Source organism: Erythrolamprus reginae, chromosome 2, assembly GCF_031021105.1.
Source record: "Erythrolamprus reginae isolate rEryReg1 chromosome 2, rEryReg1.hap1, whole genome shotgun sequence".
Lineage (NCBI taxonomy): Eukaryota > Metazoa > Chordata > Lepidosauria > Squamata > Dipsadidae > Erythrolamprus > Erythrolamprus reginae.
Window position 1 is genome coordinate 204627998 of NC_091951.1, and position 25839 is coordinate 204653836.

The window sequence follows — 25839 nt, forward strand, 5'->3', positions numbered from 1 at the left end:
TGTCCATAAAGATATTCAACTGTTGCAGTAATTCCTCCGACCACCAGATGGTATCCTCTGTTCCGACCTCCCAGCTCTGCCTTCCCTGTTTTAATTTTTCCGTAGTTTTTTTAAAAATCAAGTCGAATTTTCAAGTTATTTCCTTCAAATTTTATCATCCAAATTTCTTACTCCTCCAAATCTTTTAAAACACAGTTCCAAATCTTTGGTAGGTGTGCATTAAGCAGCAATTTAAATTCTTACATAGAATACAATAGAATAGAATAACAGAGTCTATGCAGCTGATTGTGCTTAATATTGGGTGGCGGGAGCATTACTGAAGAAGGCAATAACAAATTAATGTCTGCATTAAGTCAAAAAAAACCCCAACCAGAATGCATACACCCATCTAAGATATCCAGGTAGATAAAATGAATTTGAAGGCAATGTTTCTCCACATACTGTATATCCATAAAATAATTGGACATACAACCTTTGCCGATTCAGTATATATGAAAAGTGGGGGTAGCTTGGCTGTGGTCAGACCATTCATTTGTTGACATAATGCTGGAGAAAATCATATTTTCCTTGTATCAATCAATGACTTATCCTATCTGAAATTTCTGACATTTTTTTTTAAAAATTAGGCAAGTTTTATTGTTATTATTTTTGTAAACTACAACACAGGGCTAAATTTCTTCATACTCCATTTCAGTGGCAGTCAGTCTTATACAGAAACCTATACACCTTCATGTTGTTTGCTTCACTGGCAACCTGGTTGTAACAGCTTCTGTTTTAAAATGTATGTGGTCAATACCAGGATCGAGCAAATTGAGTACATTTTATACATTTAGATAAATTTTCCAACTGATTTGGTCCAAATGGCTTCCCAGTTCAGAAAGTGAAATGCAAATTAAGGTTAACTAGTTGTTAATTACAATTTTAACAGCTTTGTTTCTAGCAAGTGATGTGCAGAGGAATCAAATATGTGATTTAGTACACAAAAATAGAACAAGAGGGCATTCTTGGCTTTGTCCAAAAACAAAGATAGTTACAATGTTTAATTTGGCACCCTGTCATACAGTGCATCAGATTTAGTACATCAATCAATTTGAAATCACTGGACAACAGAAAAAGAGAAATCTCAAAGGCAGTATAAGCACTCTATAATTTGTGCGTGCTGAAATTCAAGACAACCATGGCCTGGCCCATTCAAGCAAGAAACATCACACATAATCCTCCTTCATCAAAAGAACCAATTTGCTGAAAAGTAGTAATTAAAGTAGGTGCTGTTCACAAGGCCATGCTGGTTTCAATTACGGATGACAATAGCTTCTCTGTACTGAAAAAGAAAGTTGCTTCTTCCAATAAAAGGAAGTTCAATGTAACTGCATAATTTTAATTATCCAGCAACTTGGACTTAGATTCTGTTCAAAAACTGCTTCTGTCCATGTGTGCACCCTAAAAGATCAAGGCCCTAGAACTTGAAAATATAGCCTCATGCATAAAGGCATTAAGAAAATAAACATGTTAAATCCCTTACAAGCTATAATTGCAGCTTTTTAAAAATCAAGTTTACAATTGCCATGGGCATATCCCTCTACAGTAGAACAAGGACAAGCAGTGTATATGGCCAAGACAATTAAAAATTTCCTTAAATTTAAAATAACAGTTAATAAAATGGTTCCTGTTTTCCTTTTTTAAATAAAAATGATTACCTGAGTGGTATGGTAAGTTTCTGTGTCTTAGAGAGCTCTGCTGCAGTAATTAAGCAAATTACCCAGTCGTTAAAAGATACACTTCAAGACTGCAATTTGTGATTTTAAAAGCAGTTTCTCTGTTGACTCTGTTTGCCAGAAGCTGTCTGTGAAGCACCAAATGACATTTGTGTGACCAAGGATGCTACAGCAGTCGTGAAGCACCTGAGTGCTGATTACATGGCTGCAGAGCTGTGCAATGATTATAACTGCAAGAATCATTCGTAAAATTACATTTTCGGTGCCATTGTAACTTCAAATGATTGCTAAACAGGGCATTCATTAAGTGACGATTACATATATTAAAGGTATAGGAAGTGTACACATCACTTAGCAAACCTTCAAAGTTACATCCTTCCTGGAAAGGGGGACATATGGGCCAAATTCAAAGTTCTGATGGCCACCCCTTGCTGTCACATGGCTGCACTTCAAGCATTTGGCAACACAGCCAGATTTAATGTCCCAGGATCACGTGATCGTATTTTATGATGGTTTGCCCAGAAACAGGACTTACTTCCTGATTTTGGCAAAAAAAGGCACTTTATTTACTTGTTTGTTTGTTTGTTTATATCTCTATGGCATCCTTCTTAACTGACTCCTCCGACTCAGCAACTCATAGCAAACAATGGGTTTGCTTAGCAATCGCTCTTCACTTAACAACCACGGGCCTTTTCTGACTGCTGAATTCACAGTAAAAACACTGTAAAATCATCACAACGTATAACTGTAATGGGGGTAAGTTCCATTATGATTGTAACTCGATGACTACCTTTATTACATGCATATGGTCAGCAATGTTTTATATTGTATCTTTTATCGAAATGTTGTGAGCTACTCCGAGTCCACGGAGAGGGGTGGCATATAAGTCCAATTAATAAACAATAAATAAATAAATAAATACCATGGTATTATAAATTCATTTTTCAACCAATTCACCATAATATTTTAAAATATAGGGATTCTACTGCATCACATGGAACACATGTGGAATGGAGTACACCTCACCAAATAAATGATAACTGCCATAATGAAAGTAATCTTTTAGTGGATAGTATTCATTTGTTGCCTTTAGGGCCCCCAGCACTTATCTAATATCCTTGTGTGTTTCTGGTACTGAGAGTGGGATTGCAGCTCTTCCTCTTGTCTCCGAAGGGTTATTTTCTCAGCCCAAACAAGATCATTCCTAAAATCCTCACATACATTTATTTCAGAGAAAAAAACTGGATATTCTAGAACCAGACCTCTCTAACACAGGACAATTTGTCCTTATTTATAATTACAGTGGTACCTCAAGATACGAACCCCTCGTCTTACGAACAACTCATGATACGAACCCGGGGTTCAGAAAAAATTTGCCTCTTCTTACGAACTTTTTTCAAGTTACGAACCGGCGTTCGGAGACTGCTGGGAAGCCGCGCGGCTGTTTTAAAAGGTGACAGCCGGGCGGCGGGGCTTCCCAGAAGCCTCCCGAACGCCGGTTCGTAACTCGAACAAAGTTCGTAAGAAGAGGCAAAATTTTTCTGAACCCTGGGTTCGGTTCGGGAGGTTGCTGGGAAGCCCCCCAGCCCGGCTGTCACCTTTTAAAACAGCCGCGCCGCTTCCCAGCTGTCTCCCGAAGCCGAACGCGGGTTCAGGGGGGTGCTGGCAAGCCCCCAGGCCGGCTGCGACCTTTTAAAACAGGCGCGCCGCTTCCCAGCTGTCTCCTGAAACCGAACGCTAAAGCCGAACTTCCGTGTTCGGCTTCGGGAGACAGCTGGGAAGCGGCAGCCAGCCTGGGGGGCTTGCCAGCACCCCCCCCGAACCCCGAACCCAGGTTCGGGGGGGTGCTGGCAAGCCCCCCAGGCCGGCTGCAACCTTTTAAAACAGGCGCGCTGCTTCCCAGCTGTCTCCTGAAGCCTAACGCCAAAGCCGAACTTCCCCTTCGGCTTCAGGAGACAGCTGGGAAGCGGCGCGGCTGTTTTAAAAGGTCGCAGCCGGCCTGGGGGGCTTGCCAGCACCCCCCCGAACCCGGGTTCAGGGGGGTGCTGGGAAGCCCCCCAGGCTGGCTGTCACCTTTTAAAACAGCCGCGCGGCTTCCCAGCAGTCGCCGAAAGCCGTTTTTTTGCGGGGGGTTTTTTGGTTGCACGGATTAATTGACTTTACATTGTTTCCTATGGGAAACAATGTTTCGTCTTACGAACCTTTCGTCTTACGAACCTCCTCCTTGCACCAATTAAGTTCGTATCATGAGGTATTACTGTACTGGGAATCACAGAATTCTATCTCTTGCTGACATGTGTAGTCTTACAAAAAATGAAGAAAATATTTAGTACTGTATATATACTATTCAGTATAAGTTTATGATTATTTTATAGTAGTAAGCAGCCATCTAGTTGTGTTTCACTTATTCCAAATAGGAATATTTACTTATATTAAAGCACAATTTTCCTTCTGTTTATAAAAGAAAATATTTCCTACTTGCAAATAACTAATAGTTACAAATGCCACACTGTCTCAATATAAACAGTGTTCTCTTACTTCCTGTGTCAGATCTAATCCAATTATCAAGATTCTTTCCAACTATAAACATCTAAGTTTCCATTTTGAAAATCTGAATTCAAGCTACTTATCGGTCATCGGAAGACCAATTGCATCATTTTGAAAGCACTACTACATAATACAGAGAAGCTGCTGCCAGGAAAATCATATTATGGCTTTGGGAAAAAGCACCTTTATCCATAAAAACTGAGCTCACCCAATTTCAAATGATGCTGGAAAAAAGAGCAATGATTACCTAAGATGACTATTGTTGTTGAGTCATATTCTGATTTAATATGTTTTAGTTTAAAATGAGGTTGATTTCCGGTTATTACCACATAACAAATTACTGAAAAAATGAAACTATCCTCAATATATTACCATAATTAAGCCTGAAATTAGTCATAAGTCATTATGATCATTAAGCAAGAAGCTCACACAAGAACCATCTTGCTCAACAATCGCAAACTCAGCTCTCCCTGTTGCAGTCTGTGATGACCTGAGGCACAGGCAGTTAGCAGTTCAAACCGCTCTTTTATTTCTTCAAATTTCCCCAAATGCTCGCACATTTCTGGCAATTCCAGAGCAAAGTGATCACACACACATGTACACACCAGCTCTGGCTGTAAATAGTCCATCCCAATGCTGTGAGCACCATGGTTGCAAAACAAGAAATCCAGCAGGGCAAGTGGAGGAGCCCAGGAAGCAAGGGGAGAGGCAATTAATCTAGAAATCCAGAAAGAATGCAAGGAATCCAGCAAAGTTCAAATGTCGACACTCAACAGTCCATGAATTCAGCTGTTTGTTCCCAACAAATGCCCCTCCCGACACCGTCTCCTTAAGACTCATTTCCCAGGTGTGCCTTGTGAAGAGGAGCTGGGCGCTCTCCTCCGGAATAGTTGGGTCAGTCTGCGCTGTTCTCCCCTTCTCTCTACTCTCTGTGCTTGAGGATCAGGAAGGGGTGGTCCTTGCTTATCACTTGATCTCTATGTTCACTGCTTAGCCTCTCTTGGTCATCATGCCCTCTTCCTCCTTATCTACAAACCATCCTAATCCTGAAAGGCCCTGGCCTGACTGGGCATGCTCCTCCCCACTTTCCTCCGAAGCCAACGATCATGAAGATGCTGCAATGGCTGTAATTTCAAATTCAAGCCATACGTTTCATTGTTCAAAACCGTTGTAATTTTGAATGATTACTGAACAAATGGTCATAAATTTAGGACTACCTATAGGAATATTAATGTGCCATTAATTTACATTTTAATTAAATCTGAAATTGCAAGTCCCTGGAATGTAGGCGTGCCCAAGGAACAATATTGATGGCCGAAATGAATTTTCCCAGAAGTGTGGAAAGCAGGCGTAGTGGAACCCGCTGAAGGAAAGAACCACTGTTGTTGAACTGCTTCTACAAATAGAGGACGGGAAGGGATCACTTGAGCCTCTGGGGTATTTAGGGAAAAGAGAGGATTGATGTCTGATCCAGGGGTGACCGAAGGAGTTACGGTAACTAAATTGGCTGCATTCCTATTCTTGAATAACAAGGAACGAAATAAAGAAGGGTGGAAGAGACCTGCAGTAACCGGGGGTTCTGGGGGAATACCCTTGTCGTCAGATAACTCCAAATCCGGCCCCGTCGTCCTCTACTGCACTACGAAACTCTGCTGCATAAGACATCTGCAGTACTGGCTGACCCATCTGGGCTAGTGGCAGGCTAAAAACAACTCCAGAAACAACTGGTTGGGCTGCACCAGGGGAAATAGATTGGGCCCCTCTCATCAATTGCATACATTGAGACACACTCTGGGAAACCACAGCCGAGATTATAGCCTGAATGTTAGCAGGTTCTTGCAGCCCTTGATTAATTGGAAACATCTGATGGGTCATGGCAGGAAACAGCAGCTTGAGAGTAAGATGAGAGGGGGAGCAGGAGGAGGAGGTAGAGGAGGAACAGAAGGTGAAAGGACAGAAACAGGAGCCACATTCAAGGAGTGGCCCGAGGCACCCCAAATATCAGAATCTGCCAGGGCTAGATTGTGGGACTCCATTAAAACCGAATCTGCCTGATCTGGGGGTGTCTCAGCATGCATGGCCACTTTGGATGCCTTGTCACATATTTTTGTCAAGGCCTTATGCATCGTGGTATCAGATTTTTTAGAGGCCTTGGTTATTTTGGGCCTGGTCTCTTTTGTCTTAAAGGCCCTCTTTCTTGAGTGCGCAAAGGAGAACCCCACATTACTAGGGCTGGGGAAATGAGAATCCCTTTCAGGGGCTGATAAGGAGACCCCAGAATCCTGCTGTATTGAGACAGGGGTTGCCATTACTGGATTGAGCAGATTAGGCCCAGACAAAATGGTGGATAACAGTTAAAATGGCCACCAAGAAGATGGTGGGATTCCTAGGTTATTTTATCCAGTAGGCCTCGGTAACTGGCACTGCAACAGTCACTTCAGGTATGGCAACAGAATAAGGCGCTGGTTATTTCTCACTCACTCACTCCCATGATGACAGATAAATCAGCAATTTTGACCTAGCCGCTTTAATTCCCAGTATGAGTATCCTGGTATCAGTAAATTCAAGAAACTGCTCTTAAGGTAAATTTTAACCGAAGACAACTGATGGGATGGCATGCCGCACTGCCGCCAGAGCCGATCAGCTGAGAGGCGCTGAGAGAGAAAGCCTCTTGCAAGGAACCAGGCGATCGTAGCCAAAAGAAAAAAAGGGCCAAAATTGGTTTTCGGGCCGATGCCCGCCTCAGCGACTCCATTCGCCAGGTTTGAACGCCTACGGGAAGCACTTGGCTGCAAAGCTTTCTTTAAAAGGAAAATCCCCTCCCCTCCCCCGGCTACCTAAGGCTCCAAGTAGATTGGCGGCTATAATTTCTGAGGCGGCAGAAAGGTCTGGGCCAAACGGAGCCTTCCAGAGTCCACCAAATGCCTTCCCGAGGCAGCGGCTCAAAAAGGGGAAGAGGAGAGCTCAGGGAGAGTGTTGTTTTGTTTAAAGGAATAAATGGACTTATCTGGAAAGGTTGGAAAGAAAGAGAGTGAAAGGAAAGTGAAGCAACAGTCAGTGAGTTGACCACATACGTCCTGCTGAGGAGCGAGGAAAAAAGCAGGAAGACTGACAAAACTTGAGCTTTTATAACATGGGCTCAGTCCTGATTGGTTGACGGGTGGAGGTCAACCCACTGACTGTGGACTACACCAATGATTGTATATATTTGTGGAGATTTGTATCTATATTGCTATCATAAATTCTGAGGGTGTAGCTCTTTCAAAAGGGATATAAAGGGCAGCTCCACAGAAAACATAGTCAAGACGAGCCAATCTGACCTTGATTAACCGCAAGTATTCTGGCACTAAAGGTTGGGAGAGAGGGAAGATGATATGCACATCTGGATATAGAATCAAAATCTTTAAAAAGTACCAAAACTACTTTGTAAGTAAAGGAATCAGCACAACAAAGCATAAGTAAATAAAAGATAATGTTATCTAAATTTCCTATCTCAGGATACTTTATTGCCAAATTCACACTCCTGCAATACATGCAAGTACAACTGTTAATGTCTAGAATCCAAAACACCAAGGCATCCCAAAAATACAAGTGATAAGAGTTTCTTCAACCTCCATATTACCAGACTACTTTTTGAAACCGCTCTGCTTAAAAACCACAAACTACTCCATAAGACACACTCCCCACCCCAAATATCCCCAAAGTGGGTGCAAATATCTGTACCTCTTATGGAGCAAATATTGCGTTGCAAGCCGCACCAGCGGGATCCTTTTACAGTGCTGAACCCCACCACTTCTCTCTTTGTCATTGCCCGCCTCTTTTCTTTTCAGCAGTGCACGAGTCAATAGGCAGAGCTAGCCATGAGAGGACATCTATCTGTGGTCCACTCAGGCTCTGCCTGATTTCCCCCCCCCCCTTTGTTTTCCTCTTCTAAACCTAGGTGCTTCTTATGGAGAGAGAAATGTGCCGTTAACTAATTATGAAATGAATAACTTCTGGATAGCTATTCTTATGTAGATACTCTAATGATTATTGGAAAAACACCACAAAATGAGAGTTTCAGGCTCTGCAAAATGACTTTAGTTTCAAAAAGACACGGTCATAATGAAATTCAGTCTATAATGCTCAATTCCATCACAATTCATTATCACCAAAGTATGTAGAACATATTTTTTTTGTGGGCAACCTGCAGGAGACTTATAGGAAACCTGGTGGTTTTCCACAAATTGTAAAGGGCCAAAACTTCACAGCAACTGGTAGCAACTCGGCACCTGTGTATATACTTAGAATAAACAAACAAAAACATCTGCACTGGCTGACTGTTATACCTGTAGTAGATAAAATATACCATAGCTTGAAAGTTTTTTCATCTTTCAGATTAAAAGCATATTTTCAGCACCAAGCCCCATTCAAAATTCTCATTCCATACTTATCTCTCCTTTCCAGTATCATGTCATTTCCAGAAAATCTTATTCTACTTAGAAACATACTTACTCAATACCATTATAGTTAAATGTAAGACGAAAAATCTTAAAGAGGTTTTTTACAACTGCAGGTTTCAAATTGAAATTTTCTATTGCTAGAAAAAAGTGTTCCTTAGTAGGACTGGCTCTTTTGCCATTTAGAAAACAGGCTGATAGCTACCAACAGAAGATGCTGGGTTTTCATGCTTTATACAGAATATACATAATTAATTATATTGATGATTTGTTTTGAAAAATTACTGCATCTTGTAAGCCTGCAAGAAATGTACCGAGATGCAGCTTTCCATTCAAATTGGGTTTAACTCCCTTCTAGCCAGAGAACATGATCAAATAATAAAATATTGGCCTAAACATGTCACTTTTTATTTCATCATCAATACTTTTTAATGTAACGTGGCCATTTTGTTTATATACCCTTTATGTAATAATCAACAATGATGAATGATATTATACTGCTTATAAAGCAAAATGTATTTGCATATTTTTAGCCATTATTAATCTAGTATTATTACTAAGTTTTCAAATAAAATTCTAGTTCTAAATACTGCAAAATGCATGCTTAATATAGCATCCCCAGATATTATTATTAATACAAGATGACAGAGTGTACTTTTTGACTCGTGATTTATAAGCTGACTTCATGATTGCTGAATGCCTGGAGTGATTAGTGCAACAGAGGCCCTGCTAGTCCTTTGAAACTGCTGAATAGTTTGATAGCATTATTGTATAGGCAGAGAAAGAGAGAGAGAGAGTGGGAGCCTCCTAATTGCTCAAGTGCAATTCACACTCAAACATCACACACACACACGCGCACATACACACACTATTGAATTCATGCTACAAAACAAAGGAGAAAAATACACTCTACTTTTAATATTCTTTCAAGACTGAGAGAATAAAGAAAGCAGCCGTTTCATTTCACTGTTGTGAGAGCTGGAAATTTCAAAATTAGAGCAAGTACATACTTTAGTAATTAGGAGATCTCCAACCTCCGTTATGGCCCATGCATAATCACATTTTGTTTTAACAAAACAAACGTGTAAACACAGCATTAACTAAATATCTTCAAATTTCATTGAAATGATAAGTAGTTATAATAGGAAGAAACACTGTAGAATATACCAAGTGCTATTTTTGCTTTTTAAAGTATTCCACTTGTCATATTGCCCCCATCATTAACATTTAATATTGAAAGTAAACACAAGATCTTACCTAGTCTTGAACAAATATTCAAGGAAGGAGCAAAGAAGAAAGACTACGGTAATTTTGTGCTTCAAAATTAGTAGATTTGATTTGTAGCTCAAGTTGACATAAATCTGTCTTTCTACATAAACACATCTACAGAAGATCCTAAAATATGTGTTTATTTGTGTATGTCTGTATGTTCCAAGCAAAGCTTCTTTTCTTCCTGACTTCATGAATGCTTCTTCAATCTTTCACCACAAATACATATCCAGCTGATGAATTTCAAGAACAATTAAAGTTAACTGTCTTAAAAACAAAATAAATAAACCTTTATTATTTCCTTATTTCCATCAAACCACTTACTGCAACTAGAGATGTTTGAAAATTAAACAATGTGGAAAGATCTGTTTTAAAAATAGTTAAAATTGATTCCCATTGTTGTGATACTTCTGCGTTCTGGACAAGAATAGTTATGAATTCTTTCCAGTAAGTAACAAATAATTAATGGCACTAAAAAAAATCCCTGAACATAAGAATTCCAAGTCTCCAGTTACTGCCATTCCAGGGGTGAAATTCAGCCAGTTCTATCCAGCTCGCACGATACATAGCACCGACTTTGAAAAGCCCTGCCACCCCATGCAGACTCAGGATGTCCATTTGTGTGACGATTTTCAGCATCTGTCATTGCGAGCCGGTACAGAAGTGAATTTCACCCCTGGTCCATACTCTCCACATTACAGGTAGTCTCATTTAGCAACATTTGGAACTGACAACTCAATTATTAAATGAAGTGGTTGCTAATTGAAAAGACAACTACCTATGCTTAAGATCTTAGTTCAGCTTTCCTTATCTTTACAGACCTAAGAAGATAGTAAATACAATGACTGGGAGAAAAGTGACTTTTCATCACTGTCATAACTGCAAACAATCATTAAACAAGGCAGATGCTAAAAGCGAGTAGAGTGATACCTCTACTTACGAACTGAATTCATTCCGTGACCAGGTGTTTGAAAGTAGAAAGGTTTGTAAGAAGCAGCAATTTTCCCCATAGGGATCAATGTAAAAGCAAATAATGTGTGCGAATGGGGAAACCACAGGGAGGGTAGAGGCCGTTTCCTCCCAGGAGATTCCTAGAGAGGCCCCGTGGAGGCTTCTCCCCGATTTTTCCGGCCCTGTTTCCTCCCAGGAGATTCCTAGAGAGGCCCCACGGAGGCTTCTCCCTGCCTTTTCCGTTTAAGTTTCAGAGGCTCGGGTTTGTAAGTGGAAAATGGTTCTTGAGAAGAGGCAAAAAAATCTTGAACACCTGGTTCTTATCTAGAAAAGTTTGTGAGTAGGGGCTATTCTTAGGTAGAGGTACCACTGTACCTATCATCATTTTACAATTTGCAGAAATAAGAACTAAAATCCACCTCCCAGTGTAGCATACTTAAAGTATGATTTCAAAAATCAAGATTTTCTTTAAGGAGTCTCTCACTTCTGACAAACTTTGTTTCAGTGTATTTAATAAAGAATTAATGGACTAAGCTTTAAGAGAGAGAAAAGTTTTCACATAAATATATTAAATTTAAATTTTATGTTATGCCAATTCCTGGCAAAATATCATCTCATATTTTAATTCAATATTATACTAATAAGTAATTTTTATTTCTTGATTAAGCCAAAAGAATGGATTGAAATTAATCCAGCAGGTTAGTACAAATGGTTCTTAGTTAATGACCACTTATTCAATGACCGTTCATGCTTGCAACAGCACAGAATGGGTGCGTGATAAAATTAATACAGTGATACCTCATCTTACAAACGCCTCGTCATACAAACTTTTCGAGATACAAACCCGGGGTTTAAGATTTTTTTGCCTCTTCTTACAAACTATTTTCACCTTACAAACCCACCACCGCCGCTGGGATGCCCCGCCTCTGGACTTCTGTTGCCAGCAAAGCACCCATTTTTGCACTGCTGGGATTCCCCCAAGGCTGCCCTCCATGGGAAACCCCACCTCCGGACATCCGTGTTTTTGTGATGCTGCAGGGGAATCCCAGCAGTGCAAAAACAAGCACTTTGCTGGCAACGGAAGTCCGGAGGTGGAGTTTCCCAGTGAGGGGAGCCTCAGTGAAATCGCAGCATCGCAAAAACACAGAGGTCCGGAGGTGGGGTTTCGAGGACTTTGGTGTTTTTGCAATGCTGTGATTTCACTGATGCTCTCTTCGCTGGGGAGCCCCACCTCCGGACTTTCGTTGCCAGCAAAGTGCTCATTTTTGCAATGCTGGGATTCCCCTGCAACATCGCAAAAACACAGAAGTCCAGAGGTGGGGTTTCCCATGGAGGGGAGCCTCAGGGGAATCCCAGCAGCGCAAAAACGGGCACTTCGGCTAGCAAAAGGGGTGAATTTTGGGCTTGCACGCATTAATCGCTTTTCCATTGATTCCTATGGGAAACATTGTTTCGTCTTACAAACTTTTCATCTTAAGAACCTCATCCCAGAACCAATTAAGTTTGTAAGACAAGGTATCACTGTACTGTCATTACTTCAATATTGTGACAATGAAAAATTGCTGGAGGCATTGTGTGATGAGAAACTATCAAGCATTGTAAAGAAAAGTTAATGAATAATGGTTTCTTTCCCATGACAGAATCAAAATTAAAATATTTTTAAGACTGAATATTAATTATATTCAATTTCACCAATGTATGTATGCTACCACCAAAAAAAAATGATAAATCCGTTCCTGAAATAAAATGAATTGGGGTTATAATGATAGGTTTTCTTTTTCTTCCGTACTTTTCTGGTCAAAATGGTTATCCTCAGGAATTGTATGCAAACTGTCCAGGATAAATTATTTAGACTGGCAAAAAAACAGGAGGTGCGTTGTAGTTAATTTCATATCATCTTTGATTTGACTGAGTACTGGCACAGTAGAAACACATACAACTCTTACATGTCGATCTTAGGTTCCACATGTCTTATTTAAAACTTTAAATCCCATAGTAAGAAAACAAGAACTAGCAATGTACAATTATTATATACATACAGTGGTACCTCTACTTAAGAACTTTTGTAGATAAGAACCGGGTGTTCAAGATTTTCTTTCCTCTACTTAAGAACCATTTTCTACTTAAGAACCCGAGCCTGGAAAAATTTCCCAGGAAATTTGAGAGCGGCACGAAGGCCCGGCCAGTTTCCTGCCATTCCCCCCTTTTTGGGCTGCCTGAGGAGCCTTTCGGTGGCGCTTAAGGAGGCTTTGGCAGTCTAGAGCGAACGAAACCTTTTCATTTCTCTGGGAGCTTGGAGAGGGAATAAAACTCTGCCTGCATCCAGAGAAAAGAAATGCTCCTTTCCCTCTGGGCAGCCCAGCGTGAACGAAGCGTTTTCCTTTCTCTGGGTGCTGTCTCAGAGTCCCTCTATTTTTTGTAAACTTTAAAGTTTTGGATTTTTTTGATTCCCCTCACCTGACCTCCTTCCTTCAGCAGCGACTGTCCTCCTCTTCTTCCTCTTCCTCCCACCCAACTTCCGAGCTTTTATTTGTTTCCTAATGGGTTTGCACACATTATTTGCTTTTACATTGATTCCTATGGGAAAAATTGCTTCTACTTAAGAACGTTTCTACTTAAGAACCTGATCACGGAACGAATTAAGTTCTTAAGTAGAGGTACCACTGTACTAAGAAAAGGAAATGGAACCCTCAAATTGAGAAATGCGGGGGAGAACAGGGGGTGCTGATTTTCCCACCCACTCCCACTTCCATCTCTGATTGCAGTTATTAAAATTTAATACTGGGGTAACAAAATGCAGTTAAATACTGGAGTGACAAAATGTGGATAAGTGCAGATTTAGCTACTTATTCATGGGCAAGCGATGTAGCAATACGGATTGTATTTACAATATTACAGGTAGTCCTCAACTTAATCTTTCAGGTGCAAACACTCAGATCCACACATGAAGATTTCTATTATTATTATTATTATTATTGTTGTTGTTATTATCTTATTGTTTGTGTCTATAACGTAGGAATCTTCTCAGATTGGTAGTTTGCACTGAGCCAGATTAGATAAAGTTCAACAAATTCAAGGGCTTTGGACTTTGCCCTCTTGCACCTACATAGAGATTCCGAACTAATTCTCTGCTTGACTCTTCCCACTGCCTCAGACATTCTGTCAAAATCATGATTGGGAATTTTAATCATAAATCATTGCAATTGTAAATTGCAGTCACCTGATCATAGAACACTGCTACTAATGAACAGAAGCAGCTTCTTGAAGGAGAAGTGAAATGATTTCAAAGGGGAAAAAAACCCAAGAAAGCCAGTTGCTTTTTGGACAACCAGGACCTGGATGATTGACACTGCAATCAATTGTAAATGTGAGTAACTTTCCAAAGCTGACATAACTTTGAACAGTTGTTGAATGAGATATTGTAAGCAAAGACTACCTGGAGACTAACTGGATATTTTGAAATACAGTTTATAGTATAAACTTTTGGTGCAGCAAAATACCGAAGTTGACTACGGTATGAACACCCACAAGAAATGACAGCTAAAAATATCAATTCCAAATGTATGATAAGTTTTGCATACTTCAGTTTCTCTTTCCATTTTGTGCTTTTGTTTTTAGGAACAGTAAATATCTGAAATCGAAAAAGGAAGAAAAATTAAAGCACCAAACAAATGGAAGTCTCTAGAAATGCTGAAGCATTGGTACAGAAATATAGAGGAAATTAGAAAAAAGCACATATTGGGTTTTTTAAAAGCCCCTTGAAGAGAGGTGGGCTTCTGCCAGAACGGCTAATTGTGTGCAGCGCCACAGCTCTGGAACCCGAGTGCGGGATCGAGCACAATTTTGCTTCCCGCACCTGTACAGGTAGCAAAATCTCACACGGGGATACACGTGCGGGCACGTTTCGGTGAGGCATGCGGAGAAGCAAAAAAACTCGCGAAACATGCCCGCACGCACATCCTTACGCAAGATTTTGTTATCTGGACAGGTGCGGGAAACAAAATTGCACTCAATCCCACACTTGCATTCCAGAGCTGTGGAGCTGTGCTCCATTAGCCATTCCGGCAGCAGCCCACTTCTGCCCTTGAATAGATATGAATGAAACAATGTTGTTTCCAACATACATCCTATTCATTCAATTCCAATGCCTTGAAGTATAAAAGAGCACAAAAAGTTTTGAAAGGAAACAAGAGGAATGATCTTCATTGGTGAAGGTTCAAGTCTTTCCTTCTCTTTGAAACACAATGTCAATCTCTCTTAGAAGAATAAATTTATTACTTAAGAACCTGGTCATGGAACGAATTAAGTTCGTAAGTAGAGGTACTACTGTATATGCTTGCTAAAATCTCCAAAACCAGAATGTTTCAGTATGATTTTGAGTGGCCTGAAAATAATTCTACAGCACACTAAATCACCCATTCTCTTTTTAAAAAGCTAGCAAAGTACTGTAATTTGTACAAATCAGATGTCAAAATCTTTTTATACAGCTCTAGAACGTTGCAGCTCAAGACGTTTCTTGGCACACCACAGCATTGGGGCTGTAAAACAGCACCTGAGCAACAGAGCAAAACTACAGCTCTCCTGAAAGCCTCAGCTGCCCCAGCATTACCCAGCAGCATGGTGCAAAGCTGCCCCAGCCTAGGAACCTCCAATAGCTGCAGCATCTCAGAAAGCCCTAACAGCAGAAAGCTACCACATTCTGGAAGCTCTAACATTGTGGTGCAAAGCTACATTCTGACAGTAGCATCGTCCTGGAGTCCCAAGAAGCACCCTAGCTCAGCCATGTCTGTTACTGATGAGGTAAGAAAAAGGGAAGAAATTAGCCTCAAGCTATAGAATTCTACCTGTGCTTTTGTGTACCAAAATTCTTGCAAATCAATGTTACTATTTTTTCTTTAAAAAGGAAACATACCTCTTTTTATAATTTAATGCTAAAGTTAGTACCAACTTACTTTATATGATTAGTACCAATATTCTTTATATGTTCTGCCTTTCTATTATTTATTTTACAAAAAAGTGAGCTATGTGATTCTCTTTCAGAACAAAATAGCAGCTTCTAAACTGGGAAAGGCAGAAAGGTGCAAAGGGAAATGCCCTTCCAAAAGCTTCCTAAATTTTGTTTTTATAAAAGGTTTTCGTGATAGGGGTGCCAAATTCATCCATAAACCCAACTGGATGAATGTTTTTACTTCTTCAGCCTCAATGATTCAAACAACAATTTTGCTATAGCCATTCCCCAGACATCTATATAGGGAACAATTTGGATTCCCTTGTAAACATCAGTTTGAAGCACAATAGATATACAAAAAAGAAAATGTATCATAAGGAAACAAAGCATAACTTCATGAATATACTTCCAATGAGCAACAGAATCTCTCCTTGATAAACTTGCAGTGAAGAAAGCCACCTCTACATTCTGACAGTAGCACCATCCTGGAATGTGAACAGGTAACCCTTTTATGCTGAGAAAACATTTGACATTTTGAGAGTTCTGCATATTGTGAGTGTGTTTGCCAAATACAGTAATTGCAATATAGATTTTCCCTAATCACAAAATGGCTGCCAGGGTGAACATAGCCAGTCAGAAAAAAACCCACTTATTAGAAGGCAATCTAATCTCTAAGGACACTCTTCATCACTTCAATGAAGAATTGGAAGGCTGGTGTTCTCCTGCTATTATTGAAAAGGAAATATTCTTGCTCGCTTTTACTATGATCAAAATAGACAATTGTAGCAGAATAAAACTTCCTGAGTCTTGAAAGCAATCCCTTAGCTACAAAAGAAGAGATGAAACAAATTCACTGTGGCATATTAAATCATTTCCAAGATACAGTGATAAAGGACAAAGTAAAATATGTAAGAGGCATTCAAACCGGTGGGAAACATTCACCTATATGGAGCTTGAAGTTCAAATTCACTAATTCTTTAAGGAAATAACAACAGATACAAACAAGCTAGAATAGGCGAAAGAAAATAAGCTGAAGATGAAGATCATACTGTATCTGATCAAGAAGTACCAACTAGAGACAAGGAAGATTAAGGGAGCACGGGAAATAATAAAGCAACAGATAATAGCCACAGCTAAAAAAAACCCCAGCAGATACAAAGTTTGAATTGCACACTATAGACAGAATTTCCGATTTCAGTCAAACCAGAAACTTTTTTACCAATCCATCAATGGAGGGACTACAATGAACCAGCCAACGTGTGATAGGGAAGAAATAGTGCAGTTATGGAACAACCCAAAGAAACACAACAAGAATACACTTGGGATAAAGAAGCACAGAAGAAACTGAAATGAAAGAAAGTGTAGTAACAGCAGAAATTGTGGAGAAAAGGGCAAGGAAGATCAAGAATTGGTTAAGTATCAGAGAAGATGAATTGCATGTGCTTTGGTTGAAACATTTTGCCATTGTTGTTCCATTTTACACTGGTTTTGTCTTTTGTTTTTCCTGTTCTTTGTTTCTAAACATTTTAACAACTGTAATCTGCCAAAGGTTGCTGAGAGTTGGGTAGCATAGAAAATTTAATACATCATTATTGTTGGTCACACAGTCCACTAGCCTTGCAATTCCACAAGATTCATTGCCCATTCTACACATTTTCTTCATCCACCCACCTTTTAACATAACTACCTGCAGACTGGCATATTCAAAGCATAATTGATAATCATAGTTCCAGGCTATGATGAGAGCTTCCTGCCTGATCTGCACAGAATAGGAAATAAAATTAATCCTGTCTAAGCTTTGGGAAGATGAGAGACAGCAATGAATTTTTGCCACATGCAGCAGCATTTGGGCCTGAATATTCATAAAATTTTACAAAGAATGGAGGAAATGATATGACCTGAGATCTCAGACTCACCATTCATTGGTAATAGAAAAGGCTATCCTGACTGGTTTTGTAATCAGAGCATGGGTGCTATATATGGGCACTATGGTTATGACCATGGGCTCCTTAGCTCATCTGCCTGTTCATTGTTCTGCATGGTCTCCCAGAACAGAATGTTAGAGTAATGCAGTTCAAGCAAATGACAATATTCACTTCTGACCAAAATAAGAGAGGTACTGGGCCATGAAAAGTCATGAGAGCTATCTGCAATAGCAGATACCATAATCTATATATTTCTTCAAGAATCAAACATTTCTTATTTTTCTTTTCCCTCAAAAGCCAAATATTGCAAGATCTTCAGAATCAAAGTACTGTATTTTGAAAGACCCAGTTTCATACTCAAATAGTTTCAGATTTTAAGAATTTTGTATCTTCCTTCTTCAACAATTTTAAATTCTTATTTAAAGGGTCAAGGAAAGGGTTTTTAGGAGACCAAGAGATTCTGGGCAAAATATCACAGATTCCTGTATTTGCATTTATTTCTCCAGATGTTTTGTTCAAATTTGTCTCTATTGTTGGAGACAAACAGAATTTGGAATTTTTGTTCATTTGTGTCTTTAATCCCAAGGCATTAGAGCCTCTAAGGCAATAAACTGGAAGGTGGTGAGTTCTAATCCTGCCTTGGAGAGGTAACCAGCTGGGTGAACGTAGGCCAGTCACAGTGTCAGGCCTAGAAAAATGGAAATGGCAAACTACTTACCCGCCCCGAGTCCTCGGAGAGGGGCGGCATACAAATCCAATTAAATAAATAAATACTTCCTAAAACCTTGCCAAGAAAAACTGCAGGGACTACTCTGGGCAGTCACCAGTTAGTCAAAAGCTGACTCAAAAGTACAAAAATAAACAAAAAAGAAGTTATTTTTTTGATTTTATCAAATTTAGGCACTGCCAGCCTCACTAACTAATTATTACTAGTTATTTGGCCATTTGATATTACTAATTATCTGTTAGCAAAGTGCTCATATTCCAACGAAATTATAACTCTCTGGACAGGTTTCCACCTCCCCCCCAAAAGAAGTTCAATTGTTCTTTAACACTTTTAACCATGCCAAAACTCACTTTTATGAATTGCAACTATGCAAAATATGCACCTTCATGTGACAGGCCCTGTTAGTCTCACCCCTGTGTGGGTTATAAAATGATCATGGTCGATGTGTTTGGTTACTGAATTATAATTTCTACCATTTCTCATCATCTCTATGAAGATGGAATAGCTGTTTACATGGGTTCAATTTTTAAAAATCCCTTTAATTTAAGTTAGTGAGAGAAAGACATTCCGTGTACTAGACACAAATCAAGTATAACATGGTCTCAGAAAAAGCAGAGCATAATGCAGACACTGTGGAGTTTGCTTCTCAACTAAGCTGTAGCCTAGAGGATAATTCTCTGCCTTACAAGGCAAAGGTTGCAGGTTCAAGTCCCAGTGGGTATGGCTAGCTGATGAGGCCAAAATAAGGCCGAAATAGATCTATCCTAGTCTCCCTTAATTTTCAAATTCAGCTTAAACATGTGACACATACAGATAGAATTGTCGGCTATCAATAAAATTAACTGCCTTGGAAATGGCCCTGGGTTGGGCCGAGAGGCAAAAAAGGAGCTGTGATGTTCCTTCAATATACCAGGGTGATTCGACACAAAATGTAACCCTTCCCTGGTACAGAGCTGAAGGGATTGGATACTGTAGCCTAGAGGATAATTCTCTGCCTTACAAGGCAAAGGTTGCAGGTTCAAGTCCCAGTGGGTATGGCTAGCTGATGAGGCCAAAATAAGGCCGAAATAGATCTATCCTAGTCTCCCTTAATTTTCAAATTCAGCTTAAACATGTGACATACATACATACATACATACATACATACATACATACATACATATGACACAAACAGTATTCTTATGAGTTGGTACAGAATAAAATACCGGTTATTCTGTGTGTTCTGTCAAAGGAAATAATGGGAATTTGAAACAATGCTTTCTGTAGCTTCTGCCTGCATTTGCTGCCATAGAAGCAAGTCTCAGGAAGAAACAATAGATTCAGTTCAATTCATTAACATTGTAACAAAAGCAAAAATATACTTTTTAGCTACATTGGTTTGAGGGTTTTATTTGTTCTCATATGCACAATGTACTGTACACTTTTAAAAGAAAGCATGTCTTTTTTTTAATTTTTAAGCATATGTCTGCAAAATTGTACAAAGCGATCTAAGTTTTTCACATAGAAATCTGAAACATCCTTAGCACAATAACCCTAATTGTAAAGCACATGCCCTGTCCATACTTTTGAAATCTGGCAAACTGTCTGCAAAGTAATTGTGACACACATACACATAAGGATAACATTATGACTTTACAACTAATAAACTTTAACCTCCATATAGCAAAGAATAATCAGCACCACAATACACACTCTCAGCATACCAGGGATCTGTCAGAGGTAAAGTATAGAATTGATTCCAAATTACTTTAAAAAGTCAAGAATGATGAAGATGAAGCCCTTAATTCCTGACCAACTCCACAGAAATCCCAAACTATTTTATACAATACAGTTTAATTCGAGGTAGAATTTTGTTCCATTGAGGAAAGGTAAGTTATTCTGTAAATCACTCCAATAGTTCCAACTATGTGTCTACACCAGTGTTTCCCAACCTTTTTTGATGTTTATTCATGTTTTCAAAATTCTGGGGAACACTGAAGGGGGGGCGGGGGGGCTAAAGAAAAGTTTGGACAAAAAAAAATCTCTTCCTCCATTTCACTCTATTTCTCCCTCCCTCTTTCTCTCTCTTCCTTCCTTCCCTTCTTTCTCTACATCCCTCTTTCTTTCTTTCTTTCTTTTTTCCTCTCTTTTTTCCTCTCTTTCTCTCTCCCTCCTTCCCTCCCTCTATGTCTTTCCCTCTCCCTCCTTCCCCCCTTTCTTTCTCTATCTCTCTTGCTTTCTTTCCCTCTCTTTCTCTTGCTTTCTTTCTCTCATTCTCTCTCCCCTCCTTTTTCTCTCTCTCTCTTTCTCTCTCGTTCACCACGCCAGCAACAGAGAGAAAAAGAAAGAGCGAGAGAGCCGGAGAGAGAGTGGAGTGCGCAGCAGCCATCAGCCTCCTCGCCCTCCCAGACGTCCCCAGCGCCCGGCCTCACGCCGCCTCCCGTTAGCCCGGCCGAAAGCCACACAGTCCCGGACTCCCGGATCGCTTGCTTCTCCGGCCAGCGCGGCGCTTTCCTGGGCAGATGGTTTTGCTGACCGGAGAAGCGAGCGATCCGGGAGTCCTGGACTGTGTGGCTTTGCGCCATGAAGAGAAAACGGCAGCAGGGAAAAGTCGGCCGTTTTCTCTTCATGGCGCAAAGCCACACAGTCCCGGACTCCTGGATCGCTCGCTTCTCCGGTCAGCAAAGCCATCTGCCCAGGAAAGCGCCGCGCTGGCCGGAGAAGCGAGCGATCCGGGAGTCTGGGACTGTGTGGCTTTGCGCCATGAAGAGAAAACGGCCGACTTTTCCCTGCTGCCGTTTTCTCTTCATGGCGCAAAGCCACACAGTCCCGGACTCCCGGATCGCTCGCTTCTCCGGCCAGCGCGGCGCTTTCCTGGGCAGATGGCTTTGCTGACCGGAGAAGCGAGCGATCCGGGAGTCCGGGACTGTGTGGCTTTGCGCCATGAAGAGAAAACGGCAGCAGGGAAAAGTCGGCCGTTTTCTCTTCATGGCGCAAAGCCACACAGTCCCGGACTCCCAGATTGCTCGCCCCAAGGCAGGAGGCGGCGGCGGAGGAGAGTGGGCGGATCGGGCGGGCAATGGGGCAGGGCGGAGAAGCCAGGGGCGCGTTTGGCCGGAGGCACCGTGGGGAGGCAGGGGCAGGGAGGTGCGGCAGTAGGTGCCTCCGGCCAAACGCGCCCCTGGCTTCTCCGCCCTGCCCCATTGCCCGCCCGATCCGCCCACTCTCCTCCGCCGCCTCTCGCCGCGGCACACCTGACGATGTCTCGCGTGGTGTGCCGCGGCACACCGGTTGGGAAACGCTGGCCTACACATTAACAAGATAGATTTAAGATAGAGACCAGTAACACTACTTAATTGATTAAATTCAAAGTATAGCATATTGAATTGACATGTGTTTTACAGCAACTTATTAACTGAAGCAAGACAATCTACAGTTTTCACTGACATTGAAAATAGAGCTACTTTCTCTCAGACAAACCCTAAATTGATAACAATTTCATTTTTTTCTAGTTCTTTTTAATTCTTGTAATTATAGAAATTAATATCTTGACAATTCTTCAAGCTCTATAATGGTACCTACACCAGTCAACTGCCATAGAAGTCTCCGGAGAGGGGCGGCATACAAATCCAATAAATAATAATAATAATAATAATAATAATAATAATAATAATAATAATAATAATATACAAGAAAAACACATGGAGGTGGCTAACAGCCTCCTGTACAAAAATCTTAAAATCTTGGAAAGACTCTTCACTGACTGGAGGCTCATTACTAGCATTAGCAAAACAATAATTATGTGTTTCCACCTTTATAACAAACTAGCATATGAAGCTCCAAAACTCTACTTAAATAACTTACTCTCTTATGGGTTCCCATGCAAAGTACCTTGGAGTAACATTGAACCGGACACTCTTGTAAACAGGGATCCCCAACCCCCAGGGCCACAGCCCACTATGGGTCACCTGAAGCAACAAGCAAAGATAGAGATGGGAGAGAAGCCAGAAATGGGTATTGCTCTATTTCCTCTGCCTGAAGACTGAGCACATGATATTTTTGGTCACTGCTTCCTTCCTAGTGACCTCCCCAGTTCGACAAAGGTGTAGAAAAGTTAAGGTTCGTGACCTGTGGAAACATTAACCCTTCCTGAACAGTGGACTAGACCACTGTTCGACAAACCCAGGCGCCTGGTCGCCAGTGGCGCCTAGAAAATGTTGTCTGGCGCCTAGAAAATGTTGCCTGCTGTACTGTATGTATACAGTATATTTTTCCCGCCTTGTGTTTACGCCCAGAAATGGTACATCTTGGCTTCCGTAGCTCCGCCCATCAACCTCGGAGCGAGCTGCTTTCCCAGCGTCCCCTGCGCTTGCGTGCGTCTCTCCCTCCCCCCCTTGCCTCCATTCCGCCTCCTACTCGAACCCCTTCACTCCCCCCCACCGCACACAGACGCTCCGATCTTGGCCGCTCACCCGCCTTTGGAGAGAAGCGGAAGCCCCTCCCCTCCCGGCGTGAGGTTTTGTTCATTCCTCCTCCGGCTGCGTGCGCGGTGACTTCCGACCAGTAACCCCTCCTCCCCCCTCCCCCCCTCACCCGCGTCCCCGGCCCGGTCTCCCTTTCCTTCTTCTCTGTTTCGGTTTCTGACTAACGGTCTCCCCTCGGATCCCGACGGGAGTACAGCAGAGCCGGCTCGGCGGAGCCAGGCCTGCGCCGGGGGGGAGGGGGTGAAAGCGATGTCAGGTGGAGACTCGGCAGCTGCCGCGGCCTCCCCTCAGCCGTTGCCCTTCTCGCTGCCCAAGCCTCCCCCCCTGATGCAACTGAACCCCGGCGAAGGCGTGCGTCCTGTGGGACCTCCCGGGCCGGAACAGTCGCCGAAAAGCGCTCGCATGGGTGGCCGGCCGGACTGGCCTGCCGGGAAACCCGTCAGTCTTCTGGCGCCTCTCCTTCCGCCGCGCGGGGAACCCGAACCGCTCCTTCCCTTCGGGCCAGTAATCTCAACCACACCGGACTACGGTGTGGTTGAGATTACTGCATTGGCTCATCATTTTCGTAAACAGCTATCTCCACCTGAAAGTGATGACCAATGCATTCACTCACTCCTCAATGAGTGGTATGAGTTTAAGGTCCTTGGAAAAGGAAAGAAACTGTGTGAGCTTCTGGATTTGGCACTCTCCAACACCGAGAGATTTCCAGTTCTGGGAAACCTGTTGTCGATTGTAGCGGTGCTCCCTGTCTCAACCTCATGTTGTGAAAGAGGATTTAGTTTGATGAACATGGTCAAAAATAAATTCAGATCAAGGATGCAAGAAGAAAGTTTAAGTGACTTGTTTATGATCACCATGAATGGGCCATCTGTGAAGGCGTTTGATCCTGCCAAGGCTGTGGACCACTGGTACTTCAGCTCTAAAATCACAAGGCATGTTCATGGCCACAAAACGCAAAGTGAAAAACACTAGAATGTTGCCTAAAATCTAAAATATCAAAATATAATATTTATTATCTTTAAAAGTAAAATGTTGTTTATAACGTTTGTAATGTTTTTTTTGTTAAATTAAAAACCAAGTTTGCTTAAAAAAAATTCTGGCTCCTAAATTTTTTGGCTGGCTCCTAGATTCTGAACAACTTTGTCGACCCCTGGACTAGACAACTGTCAGGGTGGGGCTGGCTTCTCTCTCCCATCTCTCTGAGAAGGGGCGTATCAGATAGGACCAATGCCCATTCTCCACAGAGCTGGGGAGAAAGAAGCCAGGAATGGGACAAAGCCAGCCTGTCCCTCTGGATGGGGAGCAGTCTGGTCCTAAGTCCCTCCAGCATTGTGGACCCTTCAGAGGACGCGCCTACCAAAGGGCGCCTCAGCTGAAGTGAAAATGTCCAACACATAATGCCTAATAAACGGGGAAGGATATGACCAGGTAACTGCTCGACACACCTCAATTGTGGTCTATGTTGCCCATGCCGCCGAAGTGTCTACGCTTCTGAGGAAGTGGGCTGTTACGCGTCGGGGTACTAGGTGAGACCTCGATTTGTATGCAGTGGCTATACATGCCCTAATTCATATTTCCACCATGGATGGAGTTACCCTGTTGCCTAAGGAAGAAGGCTGAAAGGAGACAGACAGAGACTCAGTCCTCCTGAGAGGAGAAGTCTTTTTAACGTATATACAGAGGGCCCTCCTAACGTCCAAAATATGCCACTTCCTCTCCAGGGCATGTTTCAGCCCCGGGCAGAAGTTGGGTAAGATCAATTTTTGAGCCCAATGGAACCAGGATTTTACCTTGTGGACAAAGGAGGAGTCCAATCTCAGGACAACCCTGTCAGGGTGGAAAATACACAGGTCTTGTCTTACTGAAAGTGTTGCCAATTCGGAAATCCTATGGACCGATGTAATGGCCATGAGGAATGCCACTTTAACTATGAGGAAGTGCAGGCTAGCCGAACTTAATGGCTGGAAGGGTCCGTCAGTGAGAGCCTGCAGAACCTTTGTCAGATTCCAATTGGGGTACCTGTGTAGACCACAGGAAGCCGTAAGTTAGTCTCACCCTTGAGAAACCTGGACACAATAGGATATTTGGTGTTCTGTCCCAGCGACGAGCCCCCAGGAAATAGGCTCCCACACAATGATTTTACAAAATTTAAGCATTTAAATATGACATTTTAGGAGGAGTGAGGTTTGGATTTAAAAGTTCAGCAAAAATCGGGAAATAAGTCTTTTCGGTGCCAGCTGCTAATTAGAGTTCCCACAATGAGCCAGAGTCTAAACAGAAACCCAAACAAACCATTTCTTTGATCACACAGATCTCATTAATCAACTCACTCTGAGTTGGCAGGAAGCCCGAAGATAATTAATCCAACTTACCAGTTTGTAATTCATCATTGAAACAATAATATCCAAAGAGAGAAGTCCAAGCGAACAACTGGAACATAACGAAAGTTGACTTCTGCACTGAAGCATCACATGGCTAAGCCTTAAATAGTTTAAGCGTGTGGCTAATCATTCCTCTCTGCCCAAATGCCCAGCTGTTCGGCCTCTTGAATGAGGAAATGGAATGGGTACCCCCTGGAAGTTGTTGGGGACCTTGGTGGTCACATTTTCTGTTAAGACTAGAACGTGATGGCTGACTACAGCAGTCTTGAAGCTTTTGAGAGCCAGATGAAGCCAGCCAATTGATATTGTAGCTCAGGTCTTGCTGACTCCATTGGCCTTGGGCAATCAGTGACTGCATATGGGCACCCCAGCCGAAGAGGCTGTCATTTGTCATGCGGGTCAGATGGACAGGCTCTTTGAACATGCATCCCTGTTGATGGCCTGGGACATCCAACACTGAAAGGAATGCAGTAC

The 25839-nt window shown here is 41.8% G+C and overlaps 1 protein-coding gene across 4 annotated transcripts in view; it reads right to left on the reverse strand.

Annotated features, from left to right (window-relative positions):
• The window catches only part of MECP2 (methyl-CpG binding protein 2), an 84589-nt gene that overhangs the window by 23961 nt on the left and 34789 nt on the right, over positions 1 to 25839 (reverse strand). The window lies entirely within an intron of this gene.